This window comes from Bombina bombina, chromosome 4 (genome assembly GCF_027579735.1).
Source record: "Bombina bombina isolate aBomBom1 chromosome 4, aBomBom1.pri, whole genome shotgun sequence".
NCBI classification, from domain to species: Eukaryota; Metazoa; Chordata; class Amphibia; order Anura; family Bombinatoridae; genus Bombina; species Bombina bombina.
The window spans coordinates 518,039,566-518,051,679 of record NC_069502.1 but is presented as its reverse complement, the minus strand read 5'-3'; the positions used below and the strand labels follow the sequence as shown (position 1 = coordinate 518,051,679).

Genomic DNA, 12,114 nt, shown 5'->3' with positions numbered 1-12,114 from the left:
GGGTCTGATGGCCAAACCCTTCTGGGCATGGAGAAAAATCCCACTAAGGGCCCCATGTACCAAAGCTAGTGCAGACGAGGTTCTTGACTTGAGAACCTGACCACCTGGCCTTATGGCATACAGGCAGCAGACATTGTATGTCTACTGCTCGCATGGGTGTGTATTGCCTCCCCCTTCCCTCAGGACCTTTTATTCACCTCAAACGAATATGTAATGACACCAAAGGAAGGGATGGGTCTCTGTAATGTGCCCTGTTGAGCAGTTGGTGTCCGTCCAGACTTGTAGAGCAGTATACGTTTCTCTGGGCTCGATAGTAACCCTTGTCCTTTCTCAGTGCACATATATGTTTTATTATGCTTTGTGTTTATAGTATTTTTTAAGTGTATTTATCATCTGAACAATTTGCCACATATGTGATTATATTAGTAATATTTATATACATATTACCCAGTGTTTGAATTTTGACAGGGCCAGACTGGGAATAAAAAGCAGCCCTGGAAAAATATGAAGACCAGCCCTATTTTTCGTTGAGTCGGTAGAATGCACATGCCACATTTTTCTCAAAGGGGATACTGGGACATTCCTTGCCCAATATTTTTTTCAAAATTAAATTATATTACTTTGCATTACATAACAATGTTAAATGTACGTTACATAGCAACCCTACAACCCAATTGCATACATTAATCAACCCTTTAAATTGTAGCTTTCCAGCCCCAGCTGCAGCAGCCCACCGGGAAATCTTTGTGTATCCTGGTAGGCCAATCTGGTCCTGTTTATTTGAGGTCTAATTGTCGACCTGACTAGTGCTTCTTTTTAAAGTGTTAAATTACAATTATAAAAAGTTATGTATTTAAGCGTTAAGGGTTTACAATTGGATAATGAATAGGGTTTAGAACACAATCTTTTTTTCAGTGATAAGTAGCTTATTGATTAATATGAGCCAAAGCAATCAAATCAATCCAAAAAAGAGTGAAATGAGTGTAATAATATGTATTATGATATTTTGAAATGTAAACATTGTTTATAGGATTACATTAAAAAATAACATCAGCAAAATTAAAATCTACAGTAATAGAATGCTGCTTTTCTAAGCCTTGAGTATTAGTTGCGCATACACATGCATTTCTCACTAGTTTCAATATTAATTAAAACAACCACTTTTTTAGATGCAAAAATTTTAAAGAAGCTTCATTGCAGCTCTTTGATGTAGTTCAGTGCCCATGAAGTATATTGTATTAGCAGTTGTAATTACTCAAGTAACAATGCTTGATAACATAACCAGTTAGTATTACTTTAAATCTTATTTTTTTCAAGAAAACTTTAGGCCATGTACTTTAATTCTCAGTTTAGGGCAATATGATTTAAATAACCTATAGACATACTTACCCAACAAGCCTTTCAACAAAATATATGAATGTTTGCAAGGATAATTGTAAATGAGAACATGAAAACTTGTTGGGTGTGTGAGGCCTAAGACATTAGTGCTAGTCCTATCAGTACATTTACTAAAGATACATATTAGGTTGGATTGCTAGTTGCATTAATTGTTTGCTATGACCATGTCTAAAGCATTCTTGCACCCTCATTGTGTGTCTTTGTGTTATTGTGTGTGTCTGCCTGTGTGAGTGTTATTGAGTGTCTACCTGTGTTTGATTGTAAATGTGTGGGTGTGTCTGTGTGTGTGTGTGCTTGTACATGTGTGTGTGTGTGTGTTACTGTGTATGTCTGCATGTGTGTGTGTTATTGTGTGTCTGCTTGTGTGTGCTTGTACGTGTGTGTGTGTTATTGTGTCTGTCTGCATGTGTGTGCTTGTATGTGTGTGTGTGTGTGTGTTATTGTGTCTGTCTGCCTGTGTGTGCTTTTACATGTGTGTGTGTTATTGTGTGTGTCTGCCTGTGTGTGCTTGTATATGTGTGTGTGTGTTATTGTGTCTATCTGCCTTTGTGTGCTTATACATGTGTGTGTTATTGTGTCTGCCTGTGTGTGCTTGTACATGTGTTTGTGTTATTGTGTGTGTCTGCCTGTGTGTGCTTGTATATGTGTGTGTTATTGTGTCTGTTTGCCTGTGTGTGCTTGTACATGTGTGTGTGTGTCTGTGTGTTATTGTGTGTGTCTGCCTGTGTGTGCTTTTACATGTGTGTGTGCTTGTATATGTGTGTGTTATTGTGTCTATCTGCCTTTGTGTGCTTGTACATGTGTGTGTGTGTGTGTTATTGTGTGTCTGCCTGTGTGTGCTTGCACATGTGTATATGTCTGTGAGTTATTGTGTGTCTGCATGTGTGTGCTTGTACATGTGTGTGTGTTATTGTGTGCCTGCCTGTGTGTGCTTGCACATGTGTGTCTGTCTGTAAGTTATTGTGTGTCTGCCTGTGTGTGCTTGTACATGTGTGTGTGTGCTATTGTGTGTCTGCCTGTGTGTGCTTGTACATGTGTGTGTGTTTTATTGTGTGTCTGCCTGTGTGCGCTTGTACATGTGTGTGTATATGTTTATTGAAGACTGAAACATTTTGGAGAGTGGGACGTGCCTTCAATTACAGTATATCTTGAGTAAAGCGGTCCAAGTAGCATGTTTCTTTATTGAAAGATAATGGACATATCTGACAGAAATAAGCTATTACAACTAATACAGAGTTTTTGCATAACTACTTTTATACCTGGGCTGTGAACATAAAACAGAAAGTAATTCTGGTTTGTGTGTAAAATCACTAAAGAACCATTAGGATGATTAGGATGATACATATTTTATATCTTTACATCTTGAATGTGTGAATAGTTATACTTCATAGAAAGTGATATAACTTTCAACTTCTCTAAACCTCATATTGTCATAGTTTTTGCTCAAAAGTGTGGGCACAAGCATGCAATAGTGTAAGCATCAATAAAACCAAGGAAGAGTATACTTGCATGATAATTATTATCATGAGGTGGATAAAGATCTGTCAATATATATATGTGTGTGTGTGTGTGTGTAATTGTGTAATACATTTGCATTGAATATTTAAAAACCTTTCTTCTGGAAGTAAAATAAAATGTTAAAAAAAAATAACAAAAAAGAAATCAGCTTCATCTACACGTTTACTGACTTTGTAAGTGGTGATAAAAAGTACATTGAACATAAAAAAAAATTACTTTCAATTTCCATTAAAGAGATAGTAAACCACACAATTTTCTTTTATGATTCAGATAGAACATACAATTTTAAACACATTTGCAATTTCCTTCTATTATCAAATTTGCTTCATTCTCTTGTTATCCATTGCTGAAGGGACAGAATTGCACTCCTGTCAGCTAGCTGAACACATCTAGTTAGCCAATCACAAGAGACAAAGTGTGCAGGCACCAATTAGCATTAGCTCCCACTAGTGTATGATATGTACGTATTCTTTTTCAACAAGGGATACTAAGAGAATGAAGCACATTTGAAAATAGAAGTGAATTCAAAAGTGTCTTAAAATAACATGCTCTACCTGAATCATGCAAGTTTAATTTTGACTTTCTTATCCCTTTAATTATTTGAACGGCAGATCAAGCAAATCAGAATATTTGCATGACAATAATTTCAATGAAAACTGGTTAATGTAGATTAGGATTAGAATTCTTTCATTTTTTTTCTTTTGCTAAAATTAATAACAGTATCTCTTATATGAAAACACAATGAATGTTTACTGCTGAAACACCATTAAAAAAAAAAAAACTCACATTACATCATTTGATTAAAATAATTATATATTTTCTTTAAATGAGGGTCAAGGAACTCGTCAAGATAACATAAAAAAAGAAAAAAAGAGAACGCTGTTTAGTTATACGTGCAAAAAAGACTGACCACATACAAACACAAATTGCCACAAAAAAACTTCACATCATATGACGTAGCTTGCAAATAATATAAATCATTTAACAAAGCTGAGGATCACATTATTTTGACTAAAACCTTATACAAGAACAAGAGGTCATTATTTTAAGTTGTAAGGCAAGTTTTAATGAGGGAACACAAGAATGGCTGCGACATGCATAAGGCTATCTTAATAATGATTGGAGCTTACACTTCAGAAAGAAATGTGTAGAGATAGATTCAATGGGCTTTCTGGTTCTTATCTGGAGTGAAAATATACATTTCTATGTTACAATTGTTACTGCTGGATTAAAGGTTCATGGAATCATAACAGAGAGAGGAGTGCTCAGATAAAGGTCCTAGATAATTCCTCGACAGCTGTAAACTATATTAAAAAAATAAAATCAAAACTTCTCACATTTTTTAACATTACATTTTAATTAATTAAGATGCACAAAGATGTGAATTAAGATGCACAAAGATGTCCCCGTACATATTTAACCATCATCCATTGTCTTACATCTGACTTAAAGGGACAGTCTCCTTAATTTATGTGTTTTATTGTTTAAAAAGATAGATAATTCCTTTATTACCCATTCCCCAGCTTTGCTTAACCAACATTATTATATTAATAAAACTCATTCTTTATGCTGGATCTGACTCCTATTGACGAGATAATAATAGTACAGATCACATTAGTATTACATGAGTTATGGAATTAATCTATAGCCAAGGGTGACTTTCCTTTATGTATATGATTCACTTATTTATTACTCATCTATATAGTCACACATGTGTATACCTTATAAACAGAGTGTAAAGCAATAGTATCAATACAAATTGTCTGAATGTCTATGCCATTGCTGTTGAAACAAGGTATGCATTATTCAACAGCTGTACACCCTTAGCATTTAATTAACCAGCCTATTTAAGGGTGTAAACCGGATAATCTGTATGGTCTATGAATAAGGCTATCTACCAGCCGAAACGCGTAAGACCGACTGGTTGCTGTTGAGTAATGGCATACTCTTTCTCATATATATATATTTTTCCCCCCCATTTTTTTAGTGCATTTTATCCTGTTTTTAAGCAATAAAATTTACCACTGTTTTTCCAATGAGGCTCGCTGGATTTGTTGCTGTTTTCTAACATTATTATATTAATATACTTTATAATATAAGTTTGTCTGTTTAAGCCCCTGCTTTTTTTTATAGCTTTTTACAGTCTTGCACTACAGCAAGACAGTGCTAGTTCTTGTGTGCCATATAGATAACAATGTGCTCACTCATGTGGAGAATAATGGTAATGCAGGAACCAGCACTAATTGGCTAAAATGCAAGATTGTAAAAAGCAGGGAGACAAGAGGCAGTCTGCAAGGCTTAGATACAAGGTAATCATAGAGGTAAAAGTATATTAATATAACAGTGCTGGTTATGCAAAACTGGGGAATGGTTAATAAAGGGATTATCTATTTTTTTTTCCAAACAAACATTTTCAAGTAGACTGTCCCTTAAAGAAATAAAATTTCCTAACAGAATATGAGGTCTATGAGGTCTCTTCAGCCTCACCTGCTTTCACCAGCCCCTATGTTATTCTTTACACTGTTCTGAGAATCAGGTGTATAGAATAGCATAATTACCTGTGAAACTAGAGAGCATGGAAAGGACAATTAAGTTGGAAACAGCTCTTACCAGTGTAGGTTCAATGTGGGCAACATGGATTTTGTCTTACCAATTAAAATGCCACACAATAACATTACTAAAATGACTTAGTCACTATTTTTCCATGGGCTTGATTACAAATGTTGCGCTATTCAGCGCTTCTGCTCGGTCGATAACACCACCAGATGTAAAGATTTTGCATGTGCTGGTTGGCACCTATATTACAAGTTGAAAGTATAACTTTTGAGTGCGAGCAAAACCCAACACATGCTATCTTTATGGCTTTGGATACCGCGACCGCACTAACTTATTCTCCCCATGGTCTTCAATGAATAGCGCAGAAGAAAAAAACTAAATGCTAACCCGGCAGGAGTTAACATTTCACATTCCAATATTCTTCACATACAGTAAAATGTTCTTTTTATTTTAAATAGATATTCCTATATATACCTGTATATATTCATATACATATCATATGTATGTATAGATATATATTTAACATTGACATCAGATATATATATATATATATATATATATATATATATATATATATATATATATATATATATATTTTAAAGTAAAAATATTTTTTTCAATGTGAAGAACAATGAAATGTAAAATATGTGTTTCAAATTTCAGGTTGTGCACTGTAGGTCTAATAAGGTGTCAGGTTAGCGCACATTAAGAATTTGTTAACTTAAAGGCACATTATGTAAAATATTGGGAAAAAATAATAATTTTTACTAATTATTGTTACTGTAATATAAATCTATTGATTTTTTGGAATATTTTAATACATCTATAATAATTATTTACATTAATTATTAATATTTTTAAATATTTTATATTTAATAAATACATAACACACCTTAATTACAACTCATGTCAGGTAAGCGCACATGAAGATCTAGGGGCCTATTTATCAAAGCGTCAACTATGTTGCATTCGCGGTCGTCAATACGCTCGACAAACATCGCCAAACATTGTGGTCGCGGATCTGTATGCGATCTCCTTTTTTATAAAAAAAGCCGTCAAAAACACGCGCATCAAGTATGGTGCGAAGAGCATCGGATTGGTGTTAACTAACATTCATCGATGTCGCAGCTATTCGGGTTTTTCCCAACTTTATTTATATAATTTCATTACTATCCACGAACAAGCACATTTTTCTTTAGCACATTATTTTATATAGTGTAAATGTATTCTTTTTCTGAGCAGGACTAATTGCGAATATAGCAAGAAGCAACATATTTGGTGCAAAGTGGAGAGTGAATTATTCTAATTCTTTTTAATATTGTACATACATATTTTAGTATGTATATATATATATATATATATATATATATATATATATATATATAAAAGTTTTCTGTGTTTTCCGACTCCCATTGAGTTCTATGGCATCCGCGACCTCAAGGGTGGCGGATTGAAAACTAGGTACGCTGAGTCGGAAAAGACGCGAGCGTAACTGTAGTATTTTTGATAACTTTACTTCAAATAGTGTAGATTAGGAGGGCGAATGAATACATTTCCACACGAATACTCATGGTTTTCAACTCGCATTGATCTGTGTGGGATTGAGTTCGTGGGATCGTATTTTAAGTCACAAATTTCAACATTTGCTGATGTTGACACTTTGATAACTAAGGCGGATCAATCTCGCGACAATTATGATGCTGAATTCCAGCGTATTTTCAGTTGACGCTTTGCTAAATAGGCTCCTTAGTGTACCCTGTTGGGTTTTTATTCATGTGCGCTAAACCGAAATGAGTTATATTAAGGTGCGTTATGTATTTATTAAATATAAAATATTAAACATATAAATAATTAATGTAAATAATTATTATAGCGGTACTTAAATGTTTAAAAAAATCAACAGAATATATATATATATATATAAATATATATACAGGGAGTGCAGAATTATTAGGCAAATGAGTATTTTGACCACATCATCCTCTTTATGCATGTTGTCTTACTCCAAGCTGTATAGGCTCGAAAGCCTACTACCAATTAAGCATATTAGGTGATGTGCATCTCTGTAATGAGAAGGGGTGTGGTCTAATGACATCAACACCCTATATCAGGTGTGCATAATTATTAGGCAACTTCCTTTCCTTTGGCAAAATGGGTCAAAAGAAGGACTTGACAGGCTCAGAAAAGTCAAAAATAGTGAGATATCTTGCAGAGGGATGCAGCACTCTTAAAATTGCAAAGCTTCTGAAGCGTGATCATCGAACAATCAAGCGTTTCATTCAAAATAGTCAACAGGGTCGTAAGAAGCGTGTGGAAAAACCAAGGCGCAAAATAACTGCCCATGAACTGAGAAAAGTCAAGCGTGCAGCTGCCAAGATGCCACTTGCCACCAGTTTGGCCATATTTCAGAGCTGCAACATCACTGGAGTGCCCAAAAGCACAAGGTGTGCAATACTCAGAGACATGGCCAAGGTAAGAAAGGCTGAAAGACGACCACCACTGAACAAGACACACAAGCTGAAACGTCAAGACTGGGCCAAGAAATATCTCAAGACTGATTTTTCTAAGGTTTTATGGACTGATGAAATGAGAGTGAGTCTTGATGGGCCAGATGGATGAGCCTGTGGCTGGATTGGTAAAGGGCAGAGAGCTCCAGTCCGACTCAGACGCCAGCAAGGTGGAGGTGGAGTACTGGTTTGGGCTGGTATCATCAAAGATGAGCTTGTGGGGCCTTTTCGGGTTGAGGATGGAGTCAAGCTCAACTCCCAGTCCTACTGCCAGTTTCTGGAAGACACCTTCTTCAAGCAGGGGTACAGGAAGAAGTCTGCATCCTTCAAGAAAAACATGATTTTCATGCAGGACAATGCTCCATCACACACGTCCAAGTACTCCACAGTGTGGCTGGCAAGAAAGGGTATAAAAGAAGAAAATCTAATGACATGGCCTCCATGTTCACCTGATCTGAACCCCATTGAGAACCTATGGTCCATCATCAAATGTGAGATTTACAAGGAGGGAAAACAGTACACCTCTCTGAACAGTGTCTGGGAGGCTGTGGTTGCTGCTGCATGCAATGTTGATGGTGAACAGATCAAAACACTGACAGAATACATGGATGGCAGGCTTTTGAGTGTCCTTGCAAAGAAATGTGGCTATATTGGTCACTGATTTGTTTTTGTTTTGTTTTTGAATGTCAGAAATGTATATTTGTGAATGTTGAGATGTTATATTGGTTTCACTGGTAAAAATAAATAATTGAAATGGGTATATATTTGTTTTTTGTTAAGTTGCCTAATAATTATGCACAGTAATAGTCACCTGCACACACAGATATCCCCCTAAAATAGCTAAAACTAAAAACAAACTAAAAACTACTTCCAAAAATATTCAGCTTTGATATTAATGAGTTTTCTGGGTTCATTGAGAACATGGTTGTTGTTCAATAATAAAATTAATCCTCAAAAATACAACTTGCCTAATAATTCTGCACTCCCTGTATATATATATATATATATATATAAATTATTATTATACTTTATTTATAACGCACCAAACAAATTTCTCAGCCCTGTCCATGGTACAAAAGATAAAAATATAATGATACAATACGATGATACAATATTTTTAAGAGACAGGACATTTTTCAAACAAATACAGGAGGATTTTTGAACTCTATTCCTATGGGAATTTACAATCTAGAAGGGTAGGAGGGTGAGAAACAGGAGGTGGGGACTGCAAGGGTGAGAATGATGTTAATACAGAGTTAGATGAAGGCAATTATTAGGTAAGCGGAATTCATTGGGTGGAAGGCTTCCTTGAACAAAAGTCTTCAGAGAACGTTTAAAGGAGGACAGATTAGAAGAAAGTTGGACAGCAAGAGGAAGTGCACTATAGTGGGTTGGTGCCACACAAGAGAAGTCTGGAGTATATTTGTTGAGGACAAGTCATTGGGGGCAGCATTGGAAAGGGTGAGAATTTCTTCTGTGAATGGGGAGCCAGTGAAGGGACTCACAGAGAGGAGCATCAGATACAGAGCATCTGGAAAATTGGATATATTATATGTCATATTTACATTACACGCCTTTATCTTTACCAATTCTTCATGTGCGTTAACATGACACCGCGTAACACCTACAGTGTGCAACCTTAAGTGCATTACACATATTTTCCCCTTATTTTCCCATATTTTCCATATTATTCCCCTTCCATATTATAACACAGATCAGTGACACTTATCCTTTGACAATTTTTCCCTCTTACCATTGATACATATATATTGCTTAGGGTAATTTAGCAACACTATTTTTAACTGATCAATGTGCTTAATAATAGTAGGGGTATTTTTTGTATCTTTTGTGTATTTTTTGTTATTTTGTAATTTTTATTCTTTCAATCCTTTTTTCTTGATTTTACTAATATTCATCTATTTAGACTTATTTGTTTAGCATGTTTTGATTTTAGCCCTAAAAAACTATTGACATTTCTGGTTGTTATACTGTTGCGCTGCAACTATGAGCCCTGACATGCTAAACAAATATAATGACTCTTGCCTGTGTAAAACAGAGATTACCTTGCAAAAGCTGTGTACATATTTACTTTATTGTTTGCATATTTCTCTTACATATTACAACAGAGTAATTTATGTATTAATGTTTATTGTAGTTTTGGCATTATGATCTGACACTCCTTAACAGCGGACAATCTTTGCATTTATCTAATATATACGCATAGAATTTTGAACATATCAGTTCTTTACTGTGACAATGTTATTTTGCCACTGATGGTTGGTTTGTACAATAAATTATTTGTTCCAGCAACACGTTCTTTTGAGTCAGCGCATCTCCTTTGTGTCTACAGTATATTTGTCATGGGGGGCAGCATTGGAAAGGGTGAGAATTTCTTCTGTGAATGGGGAGCCAGTGAAGGGACTCACAGAGAGGAGCATCAGATACAGAGCATCTGGAAAATTGGATATATTATATGTCATCTATATTTAAACACCTCAAGTATGATTTACTGAAGGCTCAGATGATGTTTTGCATTTTTTGCAATAAAGTATTTTTTAATTAATATAAAAATTCATTAAAATTATGAGGGGAGATAAAAAACTGAAATTAAAATCCTCCATGTCTCAAAATTAAATCAATGTAAATATTTGCATAGGAAATTAGCACACCTAGGCAAGTATCCCCGCTTGCTTTTCCCCCGAAAACATTGTAACATTGTATATTAAAAATTTCTGGGGAAAAGCAAGCGGGGATACTTGCCTAGATGTGCTAATTTCCTATGCAAATATTTACATTGATTTAATTAATATATGTAGAATGTTTATTAGACATAATGCTATTGCACACTAAATTGACTACAGTATAGTATATTTATAAAATGTTGTATGCACTGGAAATCCAAAAAAATAGTTACACTCACTGTATTGTTATTTTCACATTATTGTAGTGGTCTGGAACCAAACAGCAATATCTCCAAGGTACGCCTGAATATATATATATATATATATATATATATACACACACACATATAGAGACAGATAGATAGATATATAGATGATAGATAGATAATATAGCCCTTTGCAGTCAATACATGGCCATATACCAAATACCTTATGTTGTCTGGTGCAACTTATTTTAGCCCTAACCCTTTACACGAGGTCTTCACCTGATGCGTGTTAAATCCGATTATGCTCAATTGACCGCATTGGAATGTTAAATATTTACAGTAAATACACAAATACACAGAAAAACACATTATTAAATATTATTATAGAATTATTATGTAGACACACACACACACACATATATATATATATATATATATATATATATATATATATATATTACAGCACTATGCAGTCAATACATGGCTATATACCAAATACCTTATGTTGTCTGGAACAACTTTTTTTAGCTCTAACCCTTTACGAGGTCTTCAGCTGCACTAACCTGATGCGCTTTAAATCTGATTGTGCGCAAGCGAACGCATTTACCTTCAACTTGTAATACACATGCAAATTAACGTGGCCGCGATATTGCTATATCGTCTGCACAATAAATTTAGAGCACCACTTGTAATCTAGCCCTATAGCTTTAATGTATTTTTCCTATATAAATTATTTACATAAATACAAATCAAATGATCACCTGCAGAGAAAATAAATATGGTAACTAGTAACACTAGTGGCACAGGCATTCTCTGCATAAAGCATTTAAACAAAGGAAACTGAAATCACTTAAATTTTATTAAAATCAAGGCAGAAAACTTAATGTCTTTCATGTAATTGCAAGAGTCCATGAGCTAGTGACGTATGGGATATACAATCCTACCAGGAGGGGCAAAGTTTCCCAAACCTCAAAATGCCTATAAATACACCCCTCACCACACCCAATTCAGTTTTACAAACTTTGACTCCTATAGAGGTGGTGAAGTAAGTTTGTGCTAAGATTTCTACGTTGATATGCGCTTCTCAGCATTTTGAAGCCCGATTCCTCTCAGAGTACAGTGAATATCAGAGGGATGTGAAGGGAGTATCACCAATTGAATGCAATGGTTTTCCTCACGGGGGATCTATTTCATAGGTTCTCTGTTATCTGTCATAGAGATTCATCTCCTACCTCTTTTTTCAGATCG

General features: G+C 34.9%; 1 protein-coding gene across 2 annotated transcripts in view; it reads right to left on the bottom strand.

Annotated features, from left to right (window-relative positions):
* RIMS1 (regulating synaptic membrane exocytosis 1) overlaps window positions 1–12,114 on the bottom strand; it is an 831,266-nt gene that overhangs the window by 278,688 nt on the left and 540,464 nt on the right. The gene's annotated exons all lie outside the window — the stretch shown is intronic.